A 12106-nucleotide genomic window follows, 5' to 3' on the forward strand; every position below is an offset into this window, starting at 1 on the left:
CCCAGATAGACGCAGCAGTTTCAAACTGCACACACAGGCTCTGCAATGGCAGGTCTGAGACATGCATAAAGAGCAACCTAAGTATGTGGCACAATCAGTGCTGCAGGCCTACTAGTATCATTTAATTTATCGGCCCTGGGCACATGTAATGCACTTTACTAGGGACTTACAAGTAAATTAAATATGCCAATTGGGGATAGCCAATGTTACCACGTTTTATGGAAAGAACATAACCATAAGATAGCCCCTGCAGAATAATAGGAAGTTTTTTTTAATGACTCCTTATGGAGGATTGTTTTGTATCTATGGCCTAATTACCGAATACTGTTGGAAAACAGGGTGCCTTGTTTTGACAGTGTCCGAGTTGGTCATAAAGTGAGAGGTAAGAAGTAATCTTATTGTATAAGTGCTAAAAACAGAATCAGTGGCCCTGGCAGACCGGAGCTTCCAGTGGTGTTGGAACAATTTTCAGATTGGAGCTGCTGCCAATAAGGTTACTTCACTGAAGTCATAAGGATTGTGACAAATCCTAGAGTCACACAAAGAACAAGTATAGCAAATGAGCCACACCCATTAAGCAGGAGAGTGGTAAGGGTATGGTAAGTAGCTGGTAGTGCATTTTGGAGCATACTGCTGCAAATATATAACTAAAGCATGGTGGATAACACACTGTTATTTGTAGACAACACATTTTCTATTGAAATGGCCACAAAATGTGCACTGACATGCAGCTTTACTGATGAAACTATATAGCTCACACACAATAATGTCATAAAATCGAGTTTCAGCAAATATTTATAATTTGCACCAAGTAAAGTGTCTTGATTTGTTTGATCCTATTAAAATCCTTGCATCCATCACACTTCCGAATTTCAAGAAAAATGTGCTTCATTTCTAACTGCTGATATTTTTTTGTAATATTTGTACAGTTCATTTACTGGAAATTAAATGTTGTATGTGTTAGAAAAAAAACGGATGTCCTATAACTGGGCTATACCTCTCCTGAAACGGTAGTCTACATGGCAGCCGCATAGTGCTATTCAAATAGTACACCCTGTGCTGTAGAAACATATTCACTGAGCAACTCGCAAATGGTGGGTCTGCCAATTTGTGAGGGTCACCCTTCATTAACTCATCAGTGCACCCAACAACCAAACATCTGGCCCCCAGGCTTTGAAAGCATTGCACACCGCTGAAATAGCAATAGCAAGAATAATAATGAGGCACTAGCGCCATCTTGTGGCTCTTTTTCATCCATCTGCCAGTCTAACAATCCTAAACCAAGTTAACCATGATTAAGCCTGCTTCTTGCTCCACGCCAATAACTTTGTCAGGATACTACTCCCAGTTAAGCTACATATAGGCATTTGTGACTAACATAATGTATTTTTTATTTTTATTTTTGATTGAACTGTTCTATTGAATTACTATTTTAACATAAATTGCGTGCATTTCGTTGGCCCTCTACTATGTATGCTGATACTCTCTAGTCGGCGAGAGTTTATTACTAAAAGTCCTGTTCCCTATGAGTCACCATTGCGTTATGCACAAGCCCTCTAGTCGTACGTAATTGTAACTGTAACAGGTTTTGTAATTTGTAATTTATAACTGCAACCCTAACTTTCGCACACTATTTTATTATCTTGTAACTTGTGGCATGCCTTAGGCACAATTTCTTCTGGGCTTTCCTACCACACCCTGGGTTTTTGAGCTCCATTAGCTACCCATCTTGCCCTTTCTCTCTCTTAATGTCTGCCCCAGTAGATGAGGCTTAATCGCTGCTTGAAACTCCTAACTGCAATCTTCGTGTCCGTCCTACCTACACCACCTCACCCTTTTTTACATTATTTCTCTGATGTTCATGATACACATGCACCACCTTTCTTATTGATTTTTGTACCCTCCTATCCTTATTAAGGGACTTCCTGGGCGGAAGGTACCCCCTTTAATTAAACCAGATCAGTGGGTGGATTTTTAATCTGTTATATGTGCGCCTAAACTTTTCCACCTCCACTAAATGCGTGATGATCTCCAAAATCTTTATATTCTATGTTATATCTTAAATGTTGCTCTCCCTGCTGATAGACAATTTGTATCTGATGTTGAATAGCTATTAGATGCATTTAACCTAACACGCTACGTGCACCCAAATTGATCTACCTCATTTGGTGACTTTTTACCTTAACCGTTTCTTTATTAGCTGCATGATAATCTGTATTTCAGCTGAAGATGTTTTTTACTTTATGCGCTATGTATCCCCAAAAGTACCTACCTCACTGTGATATTTTATATTTTATATGGTTCCTTACCCGTTGTTAGACAATTCTGTCTTTTGTTTTGCGGAATTGCTGCTGGTCGGTAACCTAATGCACTATGTGCTTCCAAATTGTTCCTCATCATTGTAATGCTCTTATTTCAAATCTTTCCTTGTCCGCTGCTAGGCCATCTGTATTGTTAATCTAACATTCTATGTGAACCCAAAGTAATTTACCTCATTGTTAACCTAATATGCTACTTGCACCCAAAGTAATCTACCCCATTTTGAGATTTTCTATTTCAAATGTTTTTTAGCTCGCTGCTAGCCTATCTTTATTCTATTTGGAATGGTGACTAGATCTTTTTAACCCATAGTACTACATGCTCCCAAACTGTTCTTCCTCATCCTGATTTTAACTGTCTTGAACGTTGATCCGCTCTATCACCCTAATTTGCTCCATACTATCCACCTCTATCCCACGGACTGGACCCCTAACTTCCCGTGGGAAGAAGATCATTGGGATCCTGCATTTCTCACCGGTCTCTTCCCAATCTTAATCTCTCCCCCCTCGCTCAGACCTATCCTTCCACTCGCTGGTCTATAACAGGGACTCCCCAAGTCGCTCTTATCACTCTTCATTTCCCCTCCCATCCTCACTCCCGTAATCTCCCCACTTCCCAACCATGCCACCCCCTCACACCCCCCTCTCTCCTCCTGATCCTGCACTCTCTAGACATGGCCCCAACTCATGGAACATCCTATACCCCTCCAACCTTTCCAAAAAAAGGCAAGAAAAACTTCAAGCATAAATTACTCACTCGTCTCCCAGAAACCTTAATAGCTGATACCTATCTTAGTCTCACCTCTCCCATTAAATCAAATTACATTTTCTTTACGAAACGCCCCTCTAAATGGAAAAGCACCTTCCTCCACCACCTTCAAATCTCTAAATCTACTAACATTCCTTATGGTGTTAAACTGTCTACCTCCCCATCCCCAACCTTTCCTGGTGAAATTGACAATTCCATCTTCAAAACTGGCAACATCATCATACAAGCCTCAGACCTCCACCTCACCCTCTTTGAGAAACACTTTAGTACCTTGACGTACCCTCTCCTAACTCCACCCAGACCCAACTACCCGATGACCACATTCGGTCCCCTCCCCCACTACATCTCCCTCTCCCATCTCTACACATCAACCCAGTACAGACTGTCATACCTACTCTCCCTCTCACCCACGACCAATAGTCACCTACTCTTCTCCCCGCCCCTAACCTCTCTCCTCTCACCCTTCCCCTACAACTTATACCTCCTGCCCCACCTCTCCCGCTGCTAATCTCTCCCCCCCAAATGGCTCCCCCCTCATTCGGAAGTAATCATTCTCATCTCCCCCAATCCCCACTCTCCACCTTCCTCTACCCTGAATGAACCTACTTCCAACCGTTCTCTATACATGCATAACATCCTGCAAAACAGCTGGAAGGTCCTTCCAACAGCACCTCTGGATCCCCCTTCCTCTCCACACGCTAGATGTCCTCCCAAGACAAGAACAAATCATACTGCATCCCCCCACTCCCTTTTAACTGAACCCTCACCTACTCTTCTAACTCAGACGCTTACCAACATCGAGCGATATCTCTCCATTGTGACCTCTGAACTCTCAAGGCTCAGAAAGGACTACAACTCCCAAAAATCCCTGGTCCTCCCTAACTACAAGGAGGCACCCTGTACCGGCACCCGAGGCATGCACCTACCCAATAAGTGGAGAACTACACCCTCCTGTGACCGAGCTCGCATGCCAATGTGCACTGTTAACGACTTATCCTCCTCTGACCTCAGGGACCTCTGTGACTCCTTTCTCCCTTATCTGTCGGTTCCCGACCTTCCCCCCAACATGCCAATATTCCCGTGATCACGGGTATCAACAGAATCCCATCCACACTCCCTTCCCCCCGACCCCCTGCTCAACTCACCTCCATCCAATGCATTACTACATCAGATAGCCCAAACCCCCTCTCCTGCATGCTAGTAAACTGCCGCTCGGCGGTCCGACATGCAACCGAATTATCCGAAACTATACTCAGCGAAGACATTGACATCGCCTTCCTGACAGAAACCTGGTTCAAGGACCATTCGATGGCTTTTCTGGACCTAATCATCCCACCCGGCTTCTCTATCCTCAGGAAAGATAGGCCCGTAAAGAACGGTGGCGGTCTAGCCATAATATATAAAAACGTCCTTAATCTCTCCCTTCTAAAAGACTCTGATCACCAAACCTTTGAATACCTTGGTGCTGAACTCTCGATACATGGCGCCCCCCCATCCGACTGCACAACACCTACCACCCGCCGTACGAACCACTTCTCTTTGCCGAAGAACTGTCTGACTTCATCTCACTATCCTCTCTTTCAAACTCCAAAAATCTCTTCCTAGGTCACTTCAACATCCATTGGAACAATTTAGAGGATCCTATAGTCATGCGCCTCAGTAACCTCCTAGAGATTAATGATCTCAAACAACTATGTCAACATCCAACCCACATCAAAGGAGCAACTCTTGACGCTATCATTTCTGTCAGCGACCGTACGTCCCTTTCCAGCATCACTCCCACTGACTGTTCGGACCATCACCTCATCCTTTTTCAAGATCGTAACTAATCCCGCTCCCCCAACAAAAATCTCCAAACCCTTAAAATGGTCCAGAAACCTTCGTCAAATTCCCTCAGACGTTCTTGAATCTGAACTCCAAGCCCAACTCCTGCTCACCCCTCTCTACCACAATGCCAACGAGCTCACTGAGCATTTTTACAAGACAGTCAATGAGGTGCTGGATCACTTAGCCCCTCCCAAACTAAAAAAACAAAGAAGCAGCCCATCCAACATTTGGTTCAACTCTGATCTGAATAATGAAAGACGCTCTCTTTGACAAACTGAAAGAACATGGAGACAACACCCCTCTCCCTCCCATCTAGCACTCCTCAGTTCAGCAAGATCGAAATACAAGAAACACATCTTCAAGGAACAGGCTAGTTGTTTTCGTTCCCAGCTTGATCGCGCCAAAAATAGGCCCAGAGAACTGTTCAATATTGTTAGAAAACAAACATCTTCTGCCCCCCCGGAGCTGATTGCCTCCTCTGAGAGATGTGCAGAAATTGCCAACTTCTTCTCTGAGAAAATCACAAAAATCGAGCAATCTTTCCTCACTTCCCCTGCCTCGCCTACCCTTCTACCTGCGGGTTTTATCTTTTTAGCCCTCTCGCCCACATCGACCCCACAACTTCATTCCAGCACTCCAACACATAGTCCTTTTTCTACCTCTCCTGTGTCCTTCCCCTCCATTTTACAGCTGAAAAATAATGCCTTCTGGCAAAATTTCCCTCATGTCACTGAACAGGAAGTCTTCAACATCATCTCTAAACTTAAACCTTCTTCGCACTCCAAAGATCCCCTCCCCCCCAGCCTCGTCCAGGACCTCAAACACATCATCGCCCCTTACTGGACTTCAATCATTAACTCCTCCTTTGCTACGGGGTTTGTCCCTGTCTCTCTCCAGCTCGGTCAAATCACTCCCATCCTCAAAAACCCATCAGCCGACCCGAATGACCCTAACAACTTGCGCCCCATTTCGAACCTCCCACTGCTATCTAAAGTCCTGGAAAAATGTGCTCTCCGACAACTCGACAATCACATCGACAATTTCCAACTACTTGACCCGTTGCAATCCGGTTTCAGAAAAGGATGCAGCACGAAAACAACCACGCTCAAGATTGTCGACGACCTTCACCGGTTCCTTGACAATGGGGAGTCCTGCCTTCTCATTCTCCTTGACCTCTCCGCTGCCTTCGATACAGTTAACCACGACTCGCTACTTAACTCACTCAAAACCCGTTTTGGCATCAACTGTCTAGCCCTCAAATGGTTCTCCTCCTTTCTCCAACACAGAACACAACAAATCAAAATCAAGGACTGCCTCCGCAATCCCACACCGGTCTCCCAAGGCGTACCCCAGGGTTCCATTCTCTCTCCCTCCCTCTTCAACCTCTATATGGAACCCCTTACCCTCATTCTGAAACAAGCAGGAATTAACTACCATCTCTACGCGGACGACACCCAATTGTACTACAAGATCAAATCCCACTCCGATATTCTTCACCTTAACAATGCCCTGAGTATGATCCAATCCTGGTTCTTCCTCAATCACCTCAAACTTAACCCTAATAAAACCGAAATTATTCTCCTCTCACCCAAAAACAACAAGCTCCCTATCCAAGACTGGCTCTCTGACCTCAATGCCCTGAACTGCTCGCTCTCCTTATCTAACTCAGAAAAATCCCTTGGCTTCAATTTTGACAATAACCTCACTTTTAACAACCACATTAAGAATGTGGCAAAAGGAGCTCTCTGCACCCTCCGTCATCTAAAAAAACTCAAACCCTTCATTCTTTCTGATGACTTTAAATGGGTTGTCCAATCCCTAGTCCTCTCCAAAATAGACTATGTTAATGCTATCCTCACTGGAATCCCCAAAACACACCTCGCTCCCCTCAGATCTGTGCTTAACTCCGCCGCCAGGCTAATCACCGACTGCAAGCGCTTCGACCACATCTCCCCAGCCCTCAAGGCCCTAAACTGGCTACCCGTTGAGGGAAGATCAGCATACAAGACTGCTTGCATTACACACAAAGCCCTCCACCAACAAACTCCACTATATCTCTCCGACAAACTTGAAAAAGCGGGCTGCGCCCGGCAGACGAGAAATTCTAATGCTCTTCTTCTCGTCCCCCCCCTATCAAATAGGTGCGCCACACAATCCCGTTCCTTCTCGGGAAATGCCCCCAACATCTGGAATGCCCTCCCAAGAGACCTACGCTGCAACCCCTCGTACCACAGCTTTAAAAAAGATCTCAAATCCCACCTTCTTTGCAAATACTGGGGTCCGTAATCGCTGCATTCTACCCTTTATTCATCCCCCGGTATTAATTCCCCCCAACAGTCTTTTTCTGTCTAACTCCTCTCCCCTCTCTCTCCCTCCTTGATTTTTTTTCTCCACTCTAATGCTACCCTCCCTCCATTTAACACTTACCTATAGCTCCTCCTCAATTCTCCCCCAAACTCGTTGCTCCCTTCTCCTCTCTTTTGCTCCTTCCCACCCTATTTCACTCAATTCTTCTTCTCTTCCTCACTTAACAGACCCGATATCTCCCTCTCCCCCTTTCCTAATTTGAGCGGTGCTGCATGTTTCGGTCAATGTACATCTGATCAGCCCTATCCCATTTAACTGCATAAACGAAAGCCTTGTCCCGGGTAAACTACCCTCCTTTAGCTCCCTTGCCTTTTTTATTGTTTCTGTGTTAATTGTCTGCAGTGACATTTTCGTTCTACTCATGGCCATATCTGTTAGTTTATTTTGCTTATTTAAGAAGTGTTTTTGTTAAATGTGCAATGTCTGTATACTTTCTTCGATCCAGCTGAATCTTCTGTACCGACTGGAATCTTAATGCTCATGTAAAGCGCTCTGCTACCCCCGGGTCTTGAAGCGCTATATACAACTTTTCAAATAAATAAATAAATGAATATCATTTCCTTTCATACTTTCTGTAGATAGTTCACTTTACAAAATCCTCTAACTTTGCAGTCAGAGAGAGAAAAGCATACACCAATCTCCTTGTTAAAAGAATAAGGTGCAACTTTTCAGAGGACACAGCCTGACATTTGGCCATTGACTATGGACGCACAGCACACGTGACAAGATAAAACCACAATGTAAAGGCATCCTTATGGGTCATTCACCTTCAATACTCCAGCTTGGTTATTTTGGGCATGCTGCAGCACTCCCCCACACCTGTACTTTTTGCACCTATGCATGCTTCCCCCTGCAGGAAAAGGCTGCAGCATAGTGTGTCTGCATAATATGAGCAGGTGTTCGTCCGGGCTCAGTACCAGCACTCATGACAGTCCACCACATAGTGTCTATACTTCTCTATTTTTGAGATTAGCGCCTTAGTAGAACGTTTAACAGTTAAATATACATTAAAAATGAATAACACCAGGGTGAGAATGCTATTCTGTCAGCTTTGAATAGTGAAAATTGTTACTTTTGTAAGTGCGTTCTTATAGTGTCCTGGCACTGATATCTGACCGTGCAGGCAGGTGCAGTGGGTGGTACACGTTGCAGTGAATTCCTAAAAAATACCTTGAGCTCTAGCATTTACTTTTTTAAAAAAATTACGCACTGCTGCCAGTGTCTGAAATTCCAAAATACACTGGCAGTGTGGCAGAGTATTAAATACTCAAGTAGAAATACATCAATGAATATTTAATGCTACTTTTTTGTCATGTACCCTGCTGGTAAAATACTACTCCTGTTTTAAAATGCTGCATGCTTCCGCGAGATACGAAAGTGCTAAGGTAATCAGTGGAGGGACAAAGCCGCGCGCAGAAGCTTCCCGAGGTTTTGAAGTTTCGCCTCGGCTGCCGGAGGGCTGTTTGACAGGAGATGCGTTTAATCAATGGCGTTTTGTGAAGCTCTCCTGGCCGCACTGATAGGAAGCCCGTTACCTCATCAGTGGGAGTCATCCAATGAGGCAATTAGACAGACATGCCGCAAAGGGGCTAGCTTTACCTCAAAGTGCAGCTGCTAAATAAATAATTTCAAAAGCATGCGCTCAACCCAATAAAAACTAACCAATGTGGCTTGGCGAGTGGCCTGTGTAACACTCGTCGCCACGATGGAAAGAGCAGACCAGACCCATACAATGTATTCCCTTGTATCTGCTTTCCTTTTCTTGCAGATGGTAGGCCTTATCACACAACATTTTTGGCTGGAGCTGTTAAGGTGCCGCCTGCTCTAAACATATTTTACCGCCGTACTATGGAAACCGGGTTCTGGAGGTGGTAACGTTTGATAAGAACGTTTGTGCACGTTTGCATTTTTTTGTTTTGGCAATGTGGTCTGCTGGTTTTTGTGCTGTTTTCTTTTTTACTGCATTATTGAAATGTTATTTTGTGTTCTGCAGTTTTTGTGTTGCATTCTGCTTTGACTGTTGTCTTGTAATGCACACCATGTTATGTTTTAATTGTGGTGTCATGTTGCTTTGTGTATACTATTGTGATATAGTTAGTTGTTTTCTTTAGATATGCCAACAAACACTGGCAACATTTACCAAGTTTAGGGTGGTAAAACAGCGTTGCACCAGCTCCTCAGCCACCAAAAGCCCCAGTCAGCACAAAACTGTGACCGCCACTGCTCCCTTTATGTGATACAGCCCATTGTTCTAGCATTTGGGTCATATGGTACAAACACAGCAAACATTATAATACAATCTGACATTTTAAGGAAACAAAAGTAGGAGAAGGTATTCCTAAAGCTCACAAAAAATAAATATTCTTGTTAAAAACAGCCAAGAAATCTTTAGATTGAGGTGGTGGTAATGCCTAGAACTCTAGTAACATCCTCTAGACGCATGAAATACATATGATTTTAAAAATAGTAAAAAATGTTTTGAAGAGATAGAAGAGATGTTGAGATAGATGTGTAATACAGTTTTGTGGCTTGTTACAGCGTGATGAGTCTTCCGCTGTGTTTTCCAAAGTTTAGGTGTTAAAACTCAAAATGTTTCTGTTTTGTGTAAACTGGAAAGAAAGCTGGGGTCCAGTTCAAACTGAGCAGACAAGTTCCCCTGGTGGAAATAGTAAACAACCAATTACAATGATTCTGAGTGGATCACGTTTCTGGCAAGTGACTGTTTCATCATGCCACACTTTCCACAGCTGGTGCACTGAATCTCGAGTTTCCTGTTGTGTTCATAAATATTTTTCACCAAAGTGGCTCACGCATCAATAGTGGGAGTTGCTTTGAGGAAAAGACATGTGGCTGCAGGTCTGTTGTTCCATGCTGGCAATGATGTATCTATCATTCCATGTATTATTTAGAATACACACGTCCAAAATGGTATTTCACCTTTGAAAATCACATAACCAATGCCTCCCCTATGCTAGGGTTTTTTCCCCCAGCATTTTGGAAACATTTAAAGACTTTTTCTGTCTGGAAGTGTTATGGTTGACAGGGTGAGCCAAAACCAGACTAGGCACCAGTGGGAATTGAGGGGGCTACCCTAGGTTTTGAATTCTACCCAATGTTATTCTGTCAGTGTGGGATTTGCCAAAAGAGTTTCTCCAATGGCAGTGTTTGAAATTGTCTTTTTTCGCGTGACATTTCCCCATGGAGCCTGTGGAGACCTAGGCCTGGATGAATCTGTGGACTGGGGCCTCTGAGATGAAAGAGTGAAAAGGGGAGGTCACCTACGTGGTGGTTTTCAAGGCCTCAAGAGTCGTACATGTTAACCTTCTCAAGCTCTATTTGAGAGATCTGAAGTCATTATGCTAGTGGTGACAGATGATGGTGAGGAGGAGGAGGAACCCCTGCCAGAGCTCCTGTCTTCCAAGAAGCAAGATCAAAGAATTATCCTCTAACGTACCCTGACCACAGAGCAACAAAGGGACCGTCACCATTTGTTGAGGCAGTGTGCTTCTTTATTCACACTTACCCCAGGGCTCACTGAATGGTGTACCCATGAAATAGACACGTGGAACATCATGCCTGTCAAGAATTGAATATATAGGCTGACTGACAAAGTGAGGGGCGGCATTAAGGATGAGGTCTCCAAGATGTTGAATTTGGGGAAGATTGAGCCCTACTCTAGTCCCTGGTTCAACTCTGAGGCACTAGTGCCCGAGCCTTCCCACTGGGCACCACCCCAAAATGTTGGTTATTTGTGGATTACAGGGGCCTCAATTCAGTTACCAAGACTGATGCCTAACCTATCGCCAGAGCAGATGAACTCATTTGTCCGTTGGGGGCTGTCAAGTTCTTAAGTACCATTAACTTCACTTCTGGGTATTGTCAGATTGGCCTGACTGAGGGACCCAAGGAGTGGTAGGCATTCCCCACCCAAGAGAGCCACTTTCAATTCAATTCAAAGTGATGCCCTTTGGAGTAAAGAAATGCCCCTGACACCTTCCAGAGGTTGGTCAACCATGTCCTGGCTGGGTTACAAAATGTCCATGCTGCCCACTTGGGCGACATTACCGTTTTCGGCTCCAGCTGGGATGACCACATATGTCATCTCTGGAGTGGGTTTCAGGCCCTGCAACAGGGAGGCCTGAATAGTAAAGCCAGTAAGTGCCAGATATGACAGGGATCAGGGGTGTTCTTGAGCCACCAAGTTGGTGGAGGCAAGGCTCAATCTCTGCAGCCTGACCATTATTGTCTTAGAGCCCCCCCAGAACCAGACCAAGGTATGGACTTTCTTAGGCCTCACTGGGCACTACAGGAGATTTGTTAAGGGATATGGTTCCATTGTTGCCCCCTTAACTGAGCTGACTTTCAAGAGGCAGCCCAAAAAGGTCATCTGACAGAGGTGTGCCAGAAAGCATTTGATACCCTGAAGGAGGACATGTGTAGAGCACCCGTACTCAAGGCACTCAACTTTACCAAGGAGGTCCTAGTTCAGATGGATGCTTTAGAGCATGGCAATGGAACTATCTTGTCACAGCTAAAAAATCTGGGTTTGGCCCAAAATGTAGTCTTCATCAGCAGAAGGCTACTTCCCAGCAAACAGAGGTGATGAGATATTACGAAGGAGGCATTTGCAGTGGTGTGAGTACTGAAGAAGTTAAGATCATACCTTTTTAGGACTCACTTCTGGTTTCCAACAGACTGCAGACCCCTCAGATAGCTGATTTAAATGCAGGCTGAGAATCCAACACTGTTGAGGAGGTCCATCTCCCTACAGGGAATCGACTTTATATTGGAAGATCACCCTGAGACTGCCCACCCCAATGCTGAT

Source organism: Triturus cristatus, chromosome 2_1 (assembly GCF_964204655.1).
Source record: "Triturus cristatus chromosome 2_1, aTriCri1.1, whole genome shotgun sequence".
Taxonomy (NCBI): Eukaryota; Metazoa; Chordata; class Amphibia; order Caudata; family Salamandridae; genus Triturus; species Triturus cristatus.